The following is a 20,019-nucleotide window of genomic DNA, read 5'->3' on the forward strand; positions in this document are numbered from 1 at the left end:
CAACATTTTTTTGGCCTGGGTCTGAGTTTTGGTCTGAGTTTTACAATTATACCACTGATTACTATTAGTGCCACTGAATAAATATCTTTTATGTAAATATACTATCATATACTAATTGTTGTATGTAGAAAGGTTTCATTTCATATTCCACATAATGCCCCAGAAATTCATGTTTCATAAAATGGAAATAAAAAGTTTACTTTCAGAATCTCTCTTACAGAACAACTACATTACTTTAGGGAAAGCGTGTGAACAGGAGGGCATGGATATGTACAGTAAGGCTTTACTGAAAGACTAAGAAAATAATTCATTGGTTCTGTAACTGACTCAGAGCCCTCACTTTATAAAATGCCAAATTCTCGACACCAATAAAAGGGTTGATTTTATATCTCAACTGACACTGCCAGAAACCTAAGTAGCATTCAAGTGTGGACATATAAACATGACATATATATCAGGCACAGGGATTTGTACAATATAAGTCACAGGAAGAAAAGCATTTGCTTCTTACTGACTAGGAAGTCAAGAGGTCAAGAAAAATATATCTCCAAGTTGCAGAAGTATCTTGGTTATATATATAAATCCTGCATAGTTATTCTTGCTGTAGACACTGTTGCCTTTAAAAGTTTCTGATATGTAGTGGGGAGATTATCCTCCACCATATTTCATTGGACCATTGTCCCCTTTGCTACTTGTTCCCCATACTTTCTCTTTAGCAGCCTCAATGTTACAATTATATTTCTAGGGTTTGTTGTTGTCTACTTTTCACTGGTTCTAAGATTCTTTTTTATACTCTGTATGTGTGAAATAATTCTCTGCTTTCTTCTTGACTTGTTTTGTATACCATAATTCCTCCTAGTTCCATCTATGTCCATCTTTTTTAATAGTGGAATAGTATTTCATTTTGAATATGCACTACATCTTTTTTACTCACTCATTTGTCACCAGACATTTAATTAGCATTTTTGTATTCTTGCAATAGATACCAGGAGTAGAACTGCTGGATCTTATGGTAGCTCTATTTTTAATATTTTGAGAAACTTTTACACTGTTTTCTATAGGGACTGGACCAGTCTATATCTCACCAACAATGTACAATTCTTCCTTCATTTGTTTTTTTTCTGGTACTTTTTTATATGGGCCATGTACACAAGGGAAGTGATATCTCATTGTGGTTTTGGTTTTCATTTCCCTAGTAAGTGATGATGAGCCTTTTTCCTGTGCTTACTGACCACCTGTATGTCTTCTTTAGAAAAAATTCCTATTTAGCTTATGTTATACTTATGTTTTGATTAGGTTCTGTACTTTCTTTTTGTTGAGCTGTATGAGTTCTTTGTAGATCTTTGTATTAACCCCTGGTCAGATGTATGATGTGCAAATACTTTCTCCAATTCACTAGGGTGTTTTTTTTTTTTTCTTTCATTCTAATAGGGCTTTTCCCCTCCTGTGAAGAAATATTTTAGTTTTGATATAATCTTACTTGTTTATTCTTGCTTTTGTTTCTCTTACCACTTCAGTCAAATCCCCTAAGACATCGCTCAGGTCAGTATCATAGAGTATATTTTTTCCTATGTTTTCCTCTTTGTGCTTAATGTTACCAGGTCTGACAGCCAAGTTTTTAACCCACTCTTAACTTTTGTATATTTTGTTTAATTATTTTACATTTGACTATAGTTTTCCCAAAACCTTTTGTTGAAGAGACTTTTTTCCACTGGATCTTCAGTCATAAATTAACTGCCATAAAAGTATATGTTTATTTATGGGTTATCAATTGGATCTCTTTAATATGAATATTTATCTTATTCCAAATACCATACTGTGTTGATTACCACAGCTTTGTAGTTTGTTTTAAATCTGGCTGTATTTTACATCTGTTTTACATCTCTGAAATAGTTCTAAGGCTAACTGCCATAAATTTTCCCAGAGTCATCTAAAAATAAAATAATTTGGCTCATTTCCTTTTCTTTAGTTTTTTTCATTAACTGTATTAAATAACAATGGTGTTAGGTGATCACTGTTGAATAAACTAATGTAAGTAGTTACTGTTTTGTCCCCAAATTTAGTTTGAGAGTCTAAGCAATATTAAGTCATCTCAACCTGTGCTTCTACTCTGCCAGGTGACTGTTCAGCTTGTTGACTTAATGAAATATCCTATTCTATTCCTGCCCATGCCAACACAAAACAATCCATTTGAACAAGCAGAACCAGGAAAAGTTCCCAAACCCCAATATTGTGTATGTTTATTGTACAAAGTTATCTAATATTGGCAGTGTTTGTGCAAATTAAGTAAGGAATATCTTTGTTCTAAAAAAAAATTCTCATAATGAAATAGGCAATTAAGGGATATGAGTTACTAATATGGTAGAGTTACCACTGAACATTACACTAGTTGCTTTTGATTATACTAAAAGCATCAGATTTCTCTTTAGTATGAACTATTTCAGGGACACCAAAAAGCCATATTTTAAAGAAGAAAATGTCTTTTTAAAAAAAAATGTTTTCTTTATACAAGAATTTCCATTAATAAGTGTAACAAGCAATGAAGGATAAAAAATTCATTACATTGCAAACCATAATGATAGAATTGATTCAGAGAAAAATCAGCAATGAACAAAAACATGAGAGGAAAAAAGATTTATAGAAAACTGTCAATGAAGATAACATGCTATTCTCAGGGACCAGTTTTAGCATCATGAAGAGTATGACAAACAGACACTATATGCTGCATATATAGATATAGGCCTTGCTGCATATATAGATATAGGCCTTATGTGATTATGAAGGAAATCTACGTATGACATATTGCTGTCCAAACTCCCATAGCTTTATAATCAAAGCTGAACCTGAATATGTCTTTTGAACAAATTTTTATAAGAAATTTAGAGGGAAAGGTTAACTGGGAACACCAACAGAAAAGTCCAGAATAGGGGTATTCTATGAAATAGTTTACCCAATTTATTTAATAAATAATGAAAAAGAAGAGAGGAAATAGGAAGAATCAAAGAAAGAGAAGAGGAAGGAGAAGGAATTAAGCAGGTGGTGAGGAAGAAAAAAGATATTTTAATTATAGAATAGTCCTAACAATCAAATGCTATATATGGATTTTGTTTTGATTCTGAATTAGCAATATAAACTGTAAAATGAATTCCTCCCAAACAGGGGAAACTGAATAGGGAAATATCAGGTTATAAATAGTTGCCATTTAGAAAGTAAATGTCATCTAGAAAGTAATTTTTTCATTTTGTTTCATTAGTAGTACATTTCTAAAAAATTTTTTCTAAGTGCAACAAGAAACAAAACTTTAGAAAAAGAAAATACTTTGTACCTTCAAAATGAACAAACAATGGTGTAACAGGTTGAGTACATTGAACCAGTGGAAAGTAAATTATTGTATCTTCTTACCTTCTCCACATTATTTCAACAAAATAAGGTCTTCTAATTTTAATGGTATATCATACTATATAGATGTTCAAAATTAATCCCTCAAGTCAAATGACTCCTCTTTAATCAACAGATCTTCCCTTCTCTAAATGTGTCTGGTCTCAGTTAAGAATGAAGTTGTATGTTGCAGCCTCACTGTGTTAAGCATAAGATAGCAGAATATATTATATTATACTTATTACTCAGGCATATAAGTAAATGACAGAAGTTTGACATCCACAGAGACACTTGGAATGACTTACTCTTCTTAAAATCTTAATTGAACTCTTCTTTTTCCAGTTTATTAAGAAAAAGTTGACAATTAGTTTTACTGTCATGACTTACATTGACTTTACATGTCTGACTTACATATTTTGTGAAATTACTACCACAATAGTTTCAGCTAATATTCATCCTCTCATAAATAAAAGAAAAACAGGGTAAAAACTTTCCTTGGCATAAGAGTTCTCAGGATTTATTTTTTTTTAATAACTTCCCTAAATGTCATTATAATACTATCAGATACAATCATTCTGTTCCATATTACATCCCTAGTATTTATTTTGTAACTGAAATCATCAGCCAATTTCCCCCCACTCTCACCATTGATAATCACAAATTTTATCTCTTTTCTGTGAGTCATTTTTTTTAAATCTAAATATAAAAGGTTATACAGTTATTTGTGTTTCTCTTATTTAATTTAGTGTAATGTCTTCAAGGTCCACCCATATTGTCACATATACTAGAAATTCCTCATTTTCTATGATTGAAAAACATTATATTGCATATATAGATATACACCTTCTTTGTCAATTCGCCAGTCAATGGAAATGTAGGTTGCTCCCATAAAACATAAATTTAAATCTGGAAGACTTCCCTATACTCCTCTCTTCACTTGTCGCTCTACCAAAGAACAGCAGCCATCACTTACTCCTCCCTCTTGTGAAATGTATTATACAGCATACGATGAAATTATCTACTTGTCATTTTATTTTCACAGTAACTAGAAAGGCTATTTTTAGTGTTTTGGACTTCTCTTTTAAAATAATAATTACTTAAGCATGTATGACAGTTTTTCACATATTGCTATAGTGAGAAGCTTTCCAAAGAAATTACTTTTTGAATAGTATTTTAAGTCATTTCATGACATCTCTTATCAAGCAAGTAATGCTTATTTTGTTTCTTTGCATTTAAAACTATAGTGTGTGCCTTTACATGAATTGCTAAAATTAATTTGAGAACTCATATCATTTGCAGAGTAGAAATGCCTACAGTACTACAAATACTATAGTTGGCAATGAAAGCTGTTATTTAAATGCTGCAGTGATTTATAACTGTTTTATAAAAGTTAAACAAAAGTATAAAAAATAATCTGGAATCTGGTCAAAATATTTTCTTTAAGATATGTATTCTTCTTATCATTACTATCTTTTTTTTAAAAAAATATTTATTTATCTATGCTTACAGAACTGGGGTACAGGCCAGAGGTACAGGGGCGGTGAGAGGATGCACCAAAGACAGAGCAGGGAGCAGAACAGGCAGGTCAAAGAAGTGCACTGCTGAGGGGAGCAGCGGGCAGGTCAGGAGAGATCTGCCACACCATGTGGGTCACCTCCTGGGCAGGTGGGGATAGAACTCATGAAGAAGTGGCTTTAGCTTCTCAGTGTCGTGCTTTAACCCTCTGCACCACCAGGGAGGGCACACTATCATTTTACAGAATAAAGAAACTAAAGCATAGAGGACTTACACAATTCTCCTGGGATTGCAAGAGCTTGAGTTAAGAGTTAATATTTAAATCTAATCAGTCTGATTCTATTGAGTGATAGCCCAACCTCTTAAAACTTTAAATTCAGAAAATTTGAATGGAAATTGTTTCATTTAATTTTATTAAATGATTTGTAAAGTACATATGTACCTTATAGCACTGTGTGTTCTGCTCACATTAACATTTCTTGATATCTCAGAAGCTGAAAAAATTCCCATAGCAGTTTCTAGTTCAAATTATCATACAACATGAGAGAGAAATACAAATAAAAATCACAATGATAATCATAGCATGACTATTAGAATGGTTCGTATCAGAAAGACCAAAAAAAAGTGCTGGCAAGGCTATGGAGAAAGGGAACCTCTGCATACTGCTGGTTCAGATCTTATGGAAAACAATATGGAGAGATCTAAAAATATTAAAATTAGATATTCCATATGACCCAGTAATTTACTCCTGTTTATCTACCCAAAGAATGCAAAAACAGTAATTCAAATGGATATATGGGCTCCCATGCTAACTGCAGCTCTTTTTATAACAGTCAAGCTAAGAAAATAATAGGGAAGAGGAGTAGATGAAGAAAATATGGCACACATGTAGGTGCACATAGACACACAGAACTAATATTGAACAATAAAAATGATGAACTCGGCCCTCCCTGTTGGTGCAGCGGGTTAAAGCACAGCACTGAGAAACTAGGGCCACTTCCTCATGAGTTCGATTCCCACCTGCTCCAGAGGAGGTGACCACATGGCGCGGCAGACCTCTCCTGGCCGCCTGCTGCTCCCCTCAGCAGTGTACTTCTTTGATCTGACTGTTCTGCTCCCCACTCTGTCGCTGGTGAAGCCTCTCACTGCCCCTGAGCCTCTGGCCTGTACCCCAGTTCCGTATGCACAAGTAAGTAAATAAATCTTTAAAAGAAAAAAAAAAATGAATTCCTGCCATGTAAAACATGGATGGAGTTGGAGGGAATTAACACTAAGTGAAGTAAGTCAGAGTAGAAAGACAAATATTAAATGGTTTCATTCTGTGGAATAAGAGAAACAAACAGAGATAAAACTAGTCAAAGTGAAACCCTAGAAATTTGACTATAAAACTGATACTGCTGGAGGGGAAAGGGAAGTAGAAAAGGGCAGGGATCACCATAACAACAGTGGAGGACTACTGATGTCTTGGTGATGGGTATAATGTAGCAATTCCCCCAAATAGTAAGTGTCTACATTTTTCTGAATCATACAGACTGTTGTAAATCAAATTTATCTTAAAAAATAAACAGCATTTTTATTGAAATTATAAAAGAAATTAGAGGGCACAATCTTGTTTGTATATAGCTTTTTTTTTTTAATAGTAGAAACTCAATATATTTATCCTGCTCACATTGACTGGGTTTTTTATTTTTGTTGAGTTGCATGAGTTCTTTGTAGATCTTGGACATTAGCCTCTTGTCAGGCATATGGTGTACAAATACGTTCTCCTATTTAATATGGTATCTCTGTTTTAATGATAGTATCTTTTGTGGTGCATTAGTATTTTAGTCAATACAATCCCATGTATTTATTTTTGTTTGTTTCTCTTGCTGTAGGGCTCGAATTCCCTAAAATATCACTGAGACCAATATCATGGAGTGTTTTACCTGTTTTCTACTACACATCATGGTTTCAGGTCTTACAACCAAGTCTTTAATCCATTTTAATTTTTGTATATTATGTACAATAGTGGTCTGGCTTCATTCTTTTGCATGTGGCTCTTTGGTTTACCTGTTAGTATTTATTGAAGAAATTTTCCTTTTCCAATATATACTTTTAGATTTTTGTTGAAGATAAACTGTTTTGTTGAAGATTAATAAGTGTGGATTTATTTCTGAGCTCTTAAATTGTACTCCATTAGTCAGTAAGTCTATTTGTACCCCAATATTATCCTCTTAATTACTATAATATTTTGTATACTTTGAAGACTGGAAGTATACCTCCATTTTTCCTTCTTTTTGTCAGATTGCTTTGGCTATTGAGAGTCTCTTCTGTTAGCATAAAAATTCAATAATATTCATTCTCTTTCTCTGAAGAATGCCACTAAAACTTTGATAGGGAGGCCCTCCCTGGTGGCGCAGCGGGTTAAAGCACAGCACTGAGAATCTAAAGCTGCTTCCACATGAGTTCGATCCCTGCCTGCCCCGGAGGTGACCACATGGCGTGGCAGACCTCTCCTGACCCGCCCGCTGCTCCCCTCAGCAGTGTACTTTGTCGATCTGCCTGTTCTGCTCCCCACTCTGTCTCTGGTGAAGCCTCTCACCGCCCCTGAGCCTCTGGCCTGTACCCCAGTTCTGTATGCACAAATAAATAAATCTTAACAAAAAAAAAAAATTCCCATTAAAAAAAAAAAAACTTTGATAGGGAATCAATGATAGGGAATCAATATTTGAATCTTTATGTTGCTTTGGATGTCATTTTAACAATATTGTTTTGCTCTGGGAATACATTTTCATTTTTGTGTGTCTTTTTGAATGCTTTTAACAGTGTTTTATAATTTTCATAGCATAGGTCCTTCTCTTTCTTTAGGTTTACTCCTAGGTATTTAATAGTTTTGACATAAAAGTAAAGGGGATTGTTTTCCTGAATTCTCTCCTTCTAATTCAGTTTGCTTATAAGAAGGCAACTGATTGTTAGCCATTTTACTATACTAATTATTGTTCTTAATAGTTTTTTAATGGAAATCCTTATGGATTTTTAATGTATATTATCATGTCATCTGCTAATAGCTTTACTTCTTTCCAGTTTGAAAACCTTTTATGTCTTTCTCATACCTGATTGTTCTAGGTTGATCTTCTAATGTAATACATTGAATAGTTGTGGACATTCCCTGCTTGAACCTGACTTAGAGGAAAAGCTTTCACTTTTTCACTATTGAGCATGATGCTAGCTATTGGTTTGTCATATGTGGCTTTTATTATGTTTAGGTATGTTCCTTTTACCTCCATTTTTTGAGCATTTTTATCATTAATGTTGAATATTACTGAATGCTTTCTTTTCATCTAGTAATATGAATATATGAAGTTTATCTTTCTTTTTGTTGATGTGGTAAGCTACATCATATTTCAGATGCTGAGCTGTTCTTGCTTCCTACTTGGTCATGACGTATGATTTTTTTAAATACATTACTGAATTCAGTTTGTTAAGATTTTGTTGAAGATTTTTACATATATTTCATCAGGGATATTGGTTTGTAATTTTGTGTGTGTGTGTATGTGTGTGTGTGCTATCCTTGTCTGCCCTCCATATCAGAGTAATGTTGGCTTCATGAAATGTTCTGGAAGTGCTTCATCCTCAAAGTCTCCATTTTTAAAAAATTGTTCTTTAGCTTTTATGAAAAAAAAAATGAGGCCTCAATCCAGCCTCAATATTATTTTTTATTTTTATATTAACTGGGTATTAAACTAATAAATAAATATTCAATTTATGTTACAGATCAATTCTTCAGGCATCCTAAAAAAAATCCTGTTTTTAAAATGGCACAAGCCACTATACCTTATTGTAATTTTACAATTACAGTATCTTCTTTAACTACAACGTAAGGGTTCACATCAGTCTTATAACTATGCCTCCAACACCTAATGCAGCAATTAACATAAAGCAGATTGTCAATACAAACTTATAGATGAATGGGATCTGTTCTATTATCCTCCTGTTTGCTTAGTAAAGGTTCTACTAGAAGTAGTACTTTAATATTGTTAGTGATATGTACTCCATGTGAAATTTTATAAAATGTAATTATTCTAATTTTTAAAAATGTAACGTAAATTTTCTTCAAATTATCCCTGTGATTTATTCCAGTATCAATTTCTTCTTTGTAAAATTGTCATAGATTTTTAAAATAGATTTTGAAAGACATTTTATTTTCCACATTTAAAAACTCTTCCTTATACTGAACTGAAAATGTTCTTTACCCTTTTACAACTACAATTAGTTTTATTAATATTTTCCTTTCTCAAAAATATTGTTTATCATTTCTTCTGACAATAGTAGGATATCTTCTCCTACACTGACAAGTGTAAATATGAAAGTGAGCAAAGAGCTTGCTGAAATGAGATTTGATGACCTTATTTTGAGTATACCAAGAAAAATTTTAATTTAGAATTAGATTTTAGCCATTAAAAAAATCATTTAATATTTTAAGAAGCTTATATACATATTTAGCAGTAAATTAGGAAAAGCATTTCTATAATAAAAGCTCCTGGTTTTCATTTCAATCTAGATTTTATACTGATTCATTTTTTATAGTATCAATTGAATAAATATGAATATCAATGACATTTTTTAAAATGTTGACAGAGCTAATATAAGAAGCCTTTATATTAGAACATATACAACCAGATATTGCAATGTTTGGTATACTGAAAAGTATATATTTAAAAATTCATGGCTATAGGTAAACCCTTACTTGTTTTGAAACAAGGGTCTTTTACATTCATTTCAGTAAAAGAAATGCTATGTATCACTTTCCATCTGTGACATTTACATATCTACATATTTTACATGTCATTATGTGGCTAAATGCCCAACTCTCCATCTGACATCATGGACCAAACAAGGCACATAATCTGAAAGAGCTGTCAATGAAAACTGACAATTGTGAACAATTCAAGACATGTCACATAGTTCCCCCGGGAGATATGGAAAGGATATGTTTCTCCTACATTGACAAGTGGAACTATACAAGTATTTGAAGTTCAAGTCAGAATACCTGAAAATGAGATTGATGACTTTATCAAGAAAAATTTAAATTTAGAAGTCCCAAAGAGATTATAATAATCTCACAATAATAACACAATTTTGAAAAAAGTAACAATCGAGTTAACTTAGATTTTGGTCACTTAAAAAGATAGTTATTTAATATTTTAAATAGCTTAGATATACTTTAGCAGTATATTAGGGATAGCATTTTTATAATAAAAGTAAGTTCTTTTTGATTTCTGCTTCAATTTAGATTTTATGCTGATTCATTTTATTTATACTATCCATGGAATAAAGAAAATAAATCTTCAATGAATTTTTTAAAAATAGTGACAGATCTAACCTATAACAGCAACTAACTTCATTATTATTCAAACATCCCTAGTGTCTTATATCACATACTTAAGAATATCTTGGCCTACAGAAAAATGCAAGCATTTAAGGTTACCAAATGTTCTACCATTTCAAAAATAATTAAGCATGTGTATTTTAGAATAAATTTATAAAAGAAACATATTTTACATTCTTTTCTTTCAGAAAGGTACTACAGAAGTTGACTAAGAAAATTATACTACCATTAAAATTGTCTGCCTGTAATAATACTATGATATAAAATGCATGTTAAATAAATCCCTGTAATACTTGATACTAGAGTGGAATATTGCTCTGGAGAGGATAGCAATTATGTAATGGTTGAAATCCTTTCATTAAATTCAGTTGAAGAAATTGGGGTTTTTATTCATAGCATTCAATCCTAAAATGTTAAAGGATCCTTTTCTCCTGTAGTGAAATTCTTACACAAAAATGCTATTTTGATAATGTTTTGTTGTGACTTCTTACGAAAACTAATAGAATAGCAACATAAAAATGTATTTTCCCATTATTAGAATTTATTGTTTGTGCACAACTTGATTAAAATAGTATTTTATTAGAATTATAAACATAAAAATTAAAAAAAATAAGTTATCAGTTCACTTTAATGGTGGGTTCTGTGCTTTATTTACACAGAAAACTTACTCTACTCTCTGTTCTACTCTCACAGTTACTTAGTTTCCCACAATATTGATTTCAAATGCATTTTTACATTTCTTTGCATTATTTTATATGCATATAATCACCATCTACAGTGGAAGATCAAGAGCAGTTAGGTAGTATATCTTGTTTGTAATTGCACTATTTTATCCTCAGCACCTACTTGAATGGATGGCACATAGCAGTCTATAACACTCTGAATTATGAGATAAATAAACTGAAGGACAGATGTGACCATCACAATATTTAGTTCACTATCAATATTTGAATGCTTACGTGTTGTCAGATATAGTGCTAGCTGCTTATCACATGTGCTATTCCTGATTTATTTGTTCATAAGCTTTAAAAAAAAGTTAAGAATATGGTCACATACAATCAACATCATTTTGACACCTTTAAGAAAAACTAAATCAATTTCAAAAGTATAAATTTGACAACATAAGTTACAATCTGTTATTCATGTCAGATGTTCCTCACTCATTATCCAATTATCACAAAGCTACTGTGTTCAAAAAGATACTTGGAAAGTTCTGATAAATTGCAGTTTTAGATTTCAATCTTTATAAGCTAATACTTCCACTTTCGTCCAAAGTTAACATATCATGAATCTGATGGGACATAAATGTTCAAATGATGGGGAAACAATAACAATGAAAATAAAAATAGTAAATTTAAGGTAACTTGAAGCATAACTTGTAGCCAAATTTGAGTTATTTTTTCCATGCAATGTTTAAATCAGATGAGATGTCTGATTTTTATCTCCAAAATTTAGTACTATGTTATATTATGAACAGCTACTCCACTTTGAGTATATAAACATCTAATTTTGAGAAATTAATATTTTTCACAGAGGTAAAATAGTAATGACACATTTTTTGGAGGTCTAATGTAAATTCAGTGGCTCTTATCATAAGATAATAAACCTTCTCTCTTCCCCCCTATCATTTTACAATCAAATACAGAAACAACAATCAACAAACTAATTTATAGAAATATTTATGACATTCATTTTTAAGTAAGACACATCTATGAAGCTAAAATATAAATTAAGTTTGGCATAATTATTTTTTTTAAAATTAAACTTTACTTAAGCAATATTTGGAAATATGCTATTAGAAAATAATTAAATACAGTGAAAAAAAGCCCCAGAATTTGTTTAATCAGATTTTTCACACTTTCTTACTCTTTTTATCAAGATTAAGCATATAAAAATCTCATCTGTATTTATTTTATTACTAATGTAAGTCAGAGACATACAATTAAAACATTTGGCATTATGTCCTAGATTAAAAACCATAGAATTTTAGTTTCACATACAGTAAATTAGTATGCCATGCACACACACACACACACACACACACAATTTAAATGAAAACTCTTACCATTGATTTTCTTTTGATAGTCACTCTCCATTAGTTTTCCTTGATAGGGCCTTCCTATGTCAAGCAGAAGTAGCCAAATCACAAAATGACATTGGTTGCTCACGTCTTCAGTTTTCGGCCACTTGCCAGTTGAGAATTTAAACTGAAACTAAATTACCCAAACTTTATTAAGTTGTTTTCCACACCCACCAACTGATAATGAGCAATGATGATTCCAAGCCAGAAAATAAAACGAGTGACTCTGATTTACCTCTTTTCAGTTAGTTGTAACAATATGTTAAACATGAAATACTAGGAATACAAAATTTAACCTCTAAAATTCCAATATCATTAGAGAACAATGAATTGCAAACACTTCCAAACGGTTCCCTCAATTGTTCTGTAAGCCAAATGAGCACATGATCAGGATGGTGTTTATTCAATGATGTATATAAAAAGTATAGTTATAAATTTAAATTCTGTCGGAAATTAACTATACATTAAACCAAAAGGTAATGTTTGGAAACATCTATATACATAAACTATTAACCATCAGCTACATATATAGTACATAAATATAAAGCTGAAACAATACATTGAGTGCTTAGAAAAATCACTCTTTGCACTGAGAAGACAAAATTTACCACTACTGTCTTCTAATTTTTAGTACAAAACATTGATTCCTTTTCTATACCAATTTATGCTTTTTCTCTTAATTATTGTAACTAATTGCTCTAAAGTCTATCAATTATATCAGAAATTCGACCATTAAGCTCTATGATGAGTTTTACAGTCTGTTTTGACACTTTACATGTATTAGGCATATTAAGTTCTTTTGAATGTTGAAACACACACACACATAAACACACATATACACACATATACATATATATGATTCACAATATAATTTCTGTCTAGCTATAAATTAGCAATTTCAATAGTTATTTATCCTTTATAATTAAGTATTTGCCAAACATACAATAATATTAAAATGAAAGCATGATAGAAAAGGAAAACATGTCTTTCTCTTCCTATGGTACCATATTTATAATTGATTAAAAATTATTTCTAAATGTTAACTAGTCCAAAATAAAGTGTAGATAACTACAATACTAAACCTAACATGTACATTAAATTATCATATATTCAATGTCTTACTCTGTTGTAAACACACACAAGTGCATGTGTATGTAACACAACCATATGTAACTATCCTGTAATCTGACAAACTTTCCCCTATCAGTAACTTGACATCAAAATATTATGTAAGAGACTGTAAGATGAATAATCAACTATGGTTAAATAAAAGAGCTAACTTCAAAACACAAACTAGAGATTAACAAAACTGCTGTCTTTGAGTTAATCACACAGATCTCAATTTGGTATTCTAGAAACAGACTTATTCCATTCTATTCAATAATTTACTTTTAATACAAATCTTCAATAGCTATAACATTTATAAACAACTCAGAGACTAACTAAGTTCTCTTTCCTAGATTTATAAGACACAAAGGAAAGGTTAGATTTCTTTCTCAAAAAACTCATAATCTAAAATTTGCATGGGGACAAGGAAGAAGAGAAAAAAAGCTCAAAAAGACATATATATGAGTGGTTAGATTTCCAAGAAAGAAACAAGTGAACTGGGGTAAATTTAAATTGTTTGTCTTATTTGTGGCTAATATGAAAAGACTTTCTATCAATAAATATTTTTAAAACAGAAATGCATCAACGATCTTTCTACTTTTAGCATAACAAAATCTACAAAGCAAAATTTATATATCAACAGAACGTTCTGTAGCTATGGAAGTAGTCATGTCCTCACTCTGGAGGAAGATCAAAGATAAAATCCTTAGCCAAATGAAATTACAGAACACAGACATTTAAAAAATATTAGGCTTTCAAATCACAAAAAACAATTGTAAATTTTTTTATGTCACTCCTCCAATAATCATGGCAGCAATTTAATTTTCAATATGAGACATTACTCTGAATAGTCATGATTCAAAGTCACGAGTCAAGGGACACAGAATGACTCCTTTGGTGTGAATAGCATTATTGAAAATTATACTTAAAAGTAATTTCACATTCCACCATCAAATGACTTGCCAATGTGTTTATGTGTTTGTAGATAATCTTAAATATACAAATTTGTTTACAGGAGTTTTCAAGTTTAATGTTACCCTCATTTCACAAATGAAACAAGCCCAGTAAAATGACGTTATCTGTCAAAACTCACATAGCTAGACTAAACAAGTCTCCTTTAGTTCTTTAGAACTAAACAGATTTAGAACATGTTTGAGAAATATTTAAAATTTCATCAAAATTTGAGAACTATGTAATTTTTTGGGAAAACTTTCTATAAAAAATTTTTTTTTCAGGAATTGTCCATGACATGACACTTATTTTTCTTTTACTTCCTGTACCTGTATTAATTGAGTTTTTTTTGTAGACTTGTCCAGCAATTTAAGTATGCACATGGGTAACATTAGAAATAAAAGTTTTATCTCATCTGTTTCAGGTGCTACAACTCATACCAATTATATTTAAATAGGAAGCAAGTGAAAGGAAATAAATGGGAAGTATAAAGGGATAGATGCAACCTTAGATTTAGCTGTAAGGATAAAAGTTGGTGATAAACTCAGTTTAGATTTCATTGTCTACTCAGTCATATATAATTCATATGATGTATCTACTAAAATATAACGTTTTTCAGTTCAGCTGGTCTCAAAGTTAGAGCAACAACTAAAATCATTTATCAAACCTCTTTTGAAAACGCAATGACAATAAATTATCACCCCACCTGACCCCACAGTCCTGAGTCAATGAAGCAAAAAGGTATAAATTATTATTAAAAATAGAATAAAAATATTTCATTATATATATTCAATATTTTCCTTATGCAATTAATACAAAAATATATGCTTAAGTGGCTTTACTTATATTCTATATTTACAAAGTAACATCTAAATATATGTATATATACATATATAGTGAATATAGTGACTATATATATTACATATAGGTATTATGTGTATATATATAGACATTATATGTATGTATACATATATAGTGAGTATATGTATGTATACATATATATATATCCATATTAAATGGCAGCCTTCTTAAAGTCATGTGAGTTTATTACAAAGTATAATATTGTAAAGTTTTCCTTAACATGCTAAATTTGTATATGTATGCCTGTTTCATTTAGAATTTGACTGGTTTTCTAAAAGCCATATAGGGTATCTATACTTAGGTCTAGTTGCTGAGATATTCTATACAGAATTAATATATTGATAAGTCAATAAGTATATAAGAAGCATATTTGTACCATTTATATTTACTCACAGTAATTCTTTGAAAGTAGTTTTTAAAACATCAATCAAAGAAATATACTTTATTCTTTTCATGGATTTTTACTATGTACATAAGAAACATTTTTGGGATAAATTCTTTGTTTTTTCTATGCTTCAGTTTCTCCATCTGAAAACTGAAGATAACTTTAGCATCTTTCTACACAGGTGTGCTATAAAAATTTGCTAAGTTAATAGCTGTAAAATGCCTAGAAACTACACCAAGTGTATCATGAGTCTTCAAAAGTGTAGTTATCACAATTGTTATCATCAAGATCAATCACCAACAAGCTACTACCACTCTAGTAAGCACTGCAACTGATTCTCAGTGAAAATGCAGAGTTCTTGATCACATTCCCAGAAATTCTAGTTCAACATCACAACAAAATTTGAAAACACTATATTAAAAAAACAAAACACTGTATTAAAAAGAATGTGTAAGACATTGTACTAATGACTTTAGGAATATAACTACAAGAAGTGATACTTTTTTAAAAACAGAAAAAGCTACAGCCTTAAAAGATTTTTTCTCCAAAGACACATAAACCCATCTCCAAAAATACTAGTTATTTTGCAATGATTCAACAGATGAGAATGCAGAAATAAATAAGTGGCCTCAGGTTCAACAGTTAAAAAGGCTTACATAGTTCAGTTCATTCTTTCTGTGGAACAGCAATTTTACAAAAAATCCTTATGAGTAAAGCAATTATCAAATATTTGTAAAATCACTATATACTCTGCTACGTGTTAAGGGCATAGAAGCATAAGATATGACACTATTGTTATTTCATTAGAATAATCTCTCACTTTCTTCCAAGTATCACAGCAGTCTTATTTCAGTTTAGTGAGTTGTGTTGAGTTAGGATCTCAGAGAAGAGAATTTTAATTAGCACTGATGAGGTAAGATTCATATAAAGAAAAAGTCCTTGTGAGATCTTAGTAATACTAAAATTTGTATAAGGAAAGATAGAACCATTTTGGGTCAAAGAAAATAGTGTGAGCAAAAAGCAGAAACTTGGGAGTACTACATGTATTTTAGGTTTATACATACACTACACCCTAAAAAGGATGATCATATCAATCTGCTCAAAAATCTAATTAGTACTTCACAAGGATTGTTTTTGCATTGGTATGCATAATGGAGTTTGACACTCTACGCCTGGTCTTACAAATGGATGGGGACAGAAATCTAAAGGAATATTTCAATTAATCAATGGACTGTGAGAAACAAAGTCAAAGATAACTTAAGTTTTAAGTCTGTTTTTTCAGGGCACTTTCTATTTTCCCCTAGTAATTCAGAATGAAGGATTTGGTAGATAGTAGAAGCTATCTAAAATGAGTTTGAGAAGATGGTCTTAGAGAGTTTAGAGTAGAAAGCAGCAAATATTCGGAGACAGCAAAGGAGATCTCAGTGGTAAACTGCAAATATCCTCAGGTGAATTAGCTCCCCTTTCCTAGAGCTAAATGGCTCACAACTGCCTTTTATTTCTGATATATCAAAAGACCTTAAAGGTATCAGAAAGAAAGAAAAGGCAAAACAGTTTAATAGATGGAATGTCTATAAATGATTCCATAGTTAGATTACGCTACCTATATTTGGTAGGGCATACAGATGTATTTTGATATAGCTTTACAATATAAAAATACAAATTCAGCTTATGCAGTTGAAAAGATTCACAAAAAAAAAAGTCTTTGCTACAAACAAATACAATAAGTACTTTGAACAAATCTCAATGATAAGCAAAATTCCTTTATTTCTTTTGGAAGAGAAAATCCTCTGATAGACAAACATACCTTTACCTACACATCTTATTCTTAACATAAGAAAATTTTATATTACAAACACAACTTTTGATTTGCATTTGAACCCTGCCTTCTTCCCTCCTCCTTTGTCTTTTTGAAAAGGCATTTTGGAAAACTAACTGAACACAGCCAAGTATCATGGTTTGAAAAGAAAAAAAAATTGGCTAAGATCTAAGAAGGCAAGCTCATGGGGCAGAGGGAAGACAATAAGTGAAATAAAAGTAAACATCATAAAGTCCAAGTACTTTTCTCTCTGAAGTGCACTTTAAGTCTGTTAAGAACTTTCTTTCTCTTACTTATTCAGATACCCTTCTCTGCCTGCTAGTAGTTCTGTGAATTAATATCAAGTTTTGAGAAAAAAATAAAAGCAGTAATAGCAGTTGAGAACTGTTTAAAGGATAAATGACACGACATGCCTCAGTAGTCTGCGAAGGCCTGATGTCAACAAATATTTATCAACATCTAGAGACATTAAAATATTTAAGATTTTCTATGAAGTATTATAGCAATTAAAGAAGACAAACATTGAGGATGTGGAAAATTTACTAACTGAATATCCATTTATACAAGATGAATAATTACCTAAAAACCTTTGAGAACTTTCTATTATTTTATACTTTCAAAAAATACAATAGTGTGAAATCATCTATTATAAATTTAGTAAAAAACTGTACTAAAAATTCCAAAATATACAAAGGCCTTAACTGTAAGAAAGGGAACAGAAGTTGCCAGTAAACTATACTCATTTCAAAATCGAATTTTATAGCATATAGTACTTCAAAAATGAAGATGAAATATATTCATTGTTTCCATTTCTTCCTCTCCTTTACATTATCTCCAAATCCTAACACTTACGACTTCTCATTTTACCTGAAGAAAAATGCTAAACCATCTAGTATGACAAGGTAAAAACAAATTTACATTTTAAAGTCCTATAGGGTCTTTAGGAAAGTTTTGGGACATTGAATACTAAATTATATATAAATTATAACGTTAAGAAGTGTTAAAGCTTCTGGGCCAAAGTGTTTTCACTAGGATTTACAAGATTTCACACAATAATTAGCACTGCCAGTATAATTAACACATCTGACCATTTGCACAGCAACAATTCTAATATACCTGCCAAGAGCACAATAACTTCTTGCCCTGTACCATAATTTAGTAGAAAACAACAAGGCTAGTCCTATAAAATAACTAATATAGTACTGTTCACATAAATAATGTATAACTGAAAGTGAATCAAATATTGAAAAGTCAGAGCATGATGAAACAGAATTGTTATCATTTGAGAAGCAAAAACCATCTGATCTAGATTGGTTTGTAATAACTGATCCAAATTCTAAAATATTTGGCTAAAAATTTTGGTCAAAAAGATAGGTACTTAAAATTAGCATTTTTGTATATGAATATTTTGAAAGTTTAAAAACATGTATCTGTTTTTGCCTTGTAAATAGTCTCACAAATTATACTTCACATTTATAATTAGAATAAGTGGATGACACCATCTCCAATAAAGTACAAAAATCCCCTGAAAATAAGGAGGAGAATATACATTTTCAAAAGTCTATTTAAAGAACTCTATTTTCCTAAATGCTCTTTCATTTATGGCCCACAGAGTTTATTCTACAGAGAAAGATCTATAAAGTAACATGAGAATTGGGGTTGGGGGTGGGGTATCTTCTATTTAGCAGCTATAAAAGGTTTGTTGATGAGGGTGCTGGAACACAGGAGACATTGAATTTATCCAGGCTTATCAGGCTTGATAAGGATAGGGGAATTTCATGAAGTAAAAATTTCTGATAATTCCTATTTCTTGAATCACCTATAGTGGATCATGTTGAAGTTCCTTTCAATTTTTCCTCTTTCCTCAAGAGCCATGATTTCTATCTATATCCAACTTTCTCCAATTAGTCAGTGTGCCTCAGTGGAAGCTGACTGACTTTTAACTATTAGGACTGCCCACACTACAAAACCGTTATTATGGTAAACCCATCGTCCCTTGCTGGTGACTAGGTATTTAGAATTACACAAATTAGGACATTATGGACCAACTGGCAAAAAGACTGGGGGTTGTGGGGAACTTAGGAAAAAAAGAAGTTACGTTATGGGGGTCGGCAGGGAGGCCTAAACAAATTCCACAAACAGATTTTATGGACCTCAGTTCCACTCCAGACCAAAGATATCCATGATACCAAGGACTACAAATCCCATGTCATTACCACCAAAGGGAGGACTGCTGGGAATTGAGGGTGGAGTTAAGCAACCAGACTTCATAAATGACCAGCTATTTGGGCTTTAGGGGTACTTGTTTTTTTGTGGCTTTCAGGCAATTATTGGGCTCCCACCTGAACTGGTAGTGAGCATTCCCCAATTTATGTCTCTCTTTCTTCCTACCTAAGTTATTCCTTTCTTTACTTGCCCCTTTTTGTAAATAAACCCTTTATTAACCTTTTTGTGTGTCTGTGCAAGTGAGTCTAATTATATGTCCCTTTTTAAGCATGCGGGTGAGGACCCACAGTCATGCTAACAAAGCTCACACTGGGGTTGAAACATATTGT

General features: G+C 31.4%; 1 protein-coding gene across 5 annotated transcripts in view; it reads right to left on the bottom strand.

Annotated features, from left to right (window-relative positions):
• The window catches only part of ZEB1 (zinc finger E-box binding homeobox 1), a 150,563-nt gene that overhangs the window by 97,600 nt on the left and 32,944 nt on the right, over positions 1–20,019 (bottom strand). For 2 of the 5 annotated variants that reach the window (XM_012731283.1, XM_012731282.1), the window contains exon 2: positions 12,327–12,474. The exons of the other annotated variants lie outside the window; for them this stretch is intronic. The gene's annotated coding sequence lies outside the window, so the exon portion shown is untranslated. The remainder of the gene's footprint in view (positions 1–12,326; positions 12,475–20,019) is intronic. 5 annotated transcript variants of the gene reach the window in all.

This window comes from Condylura cristata, unplaced genomic scaffold (genome assembly GCF_000260355.1).
Source record: "Condylura cristata isolate star-nosed mole 26May11 unplaced genomic scaffold, ConCri1.0 scaffold00030, whole genome shotgun sequence".
Lineage (NCBI taxonomy): Eukaryota > Metazoa > Chordata > Mammalia > Eulipotyphla > Talpidae > Condylura > Condylura cristata.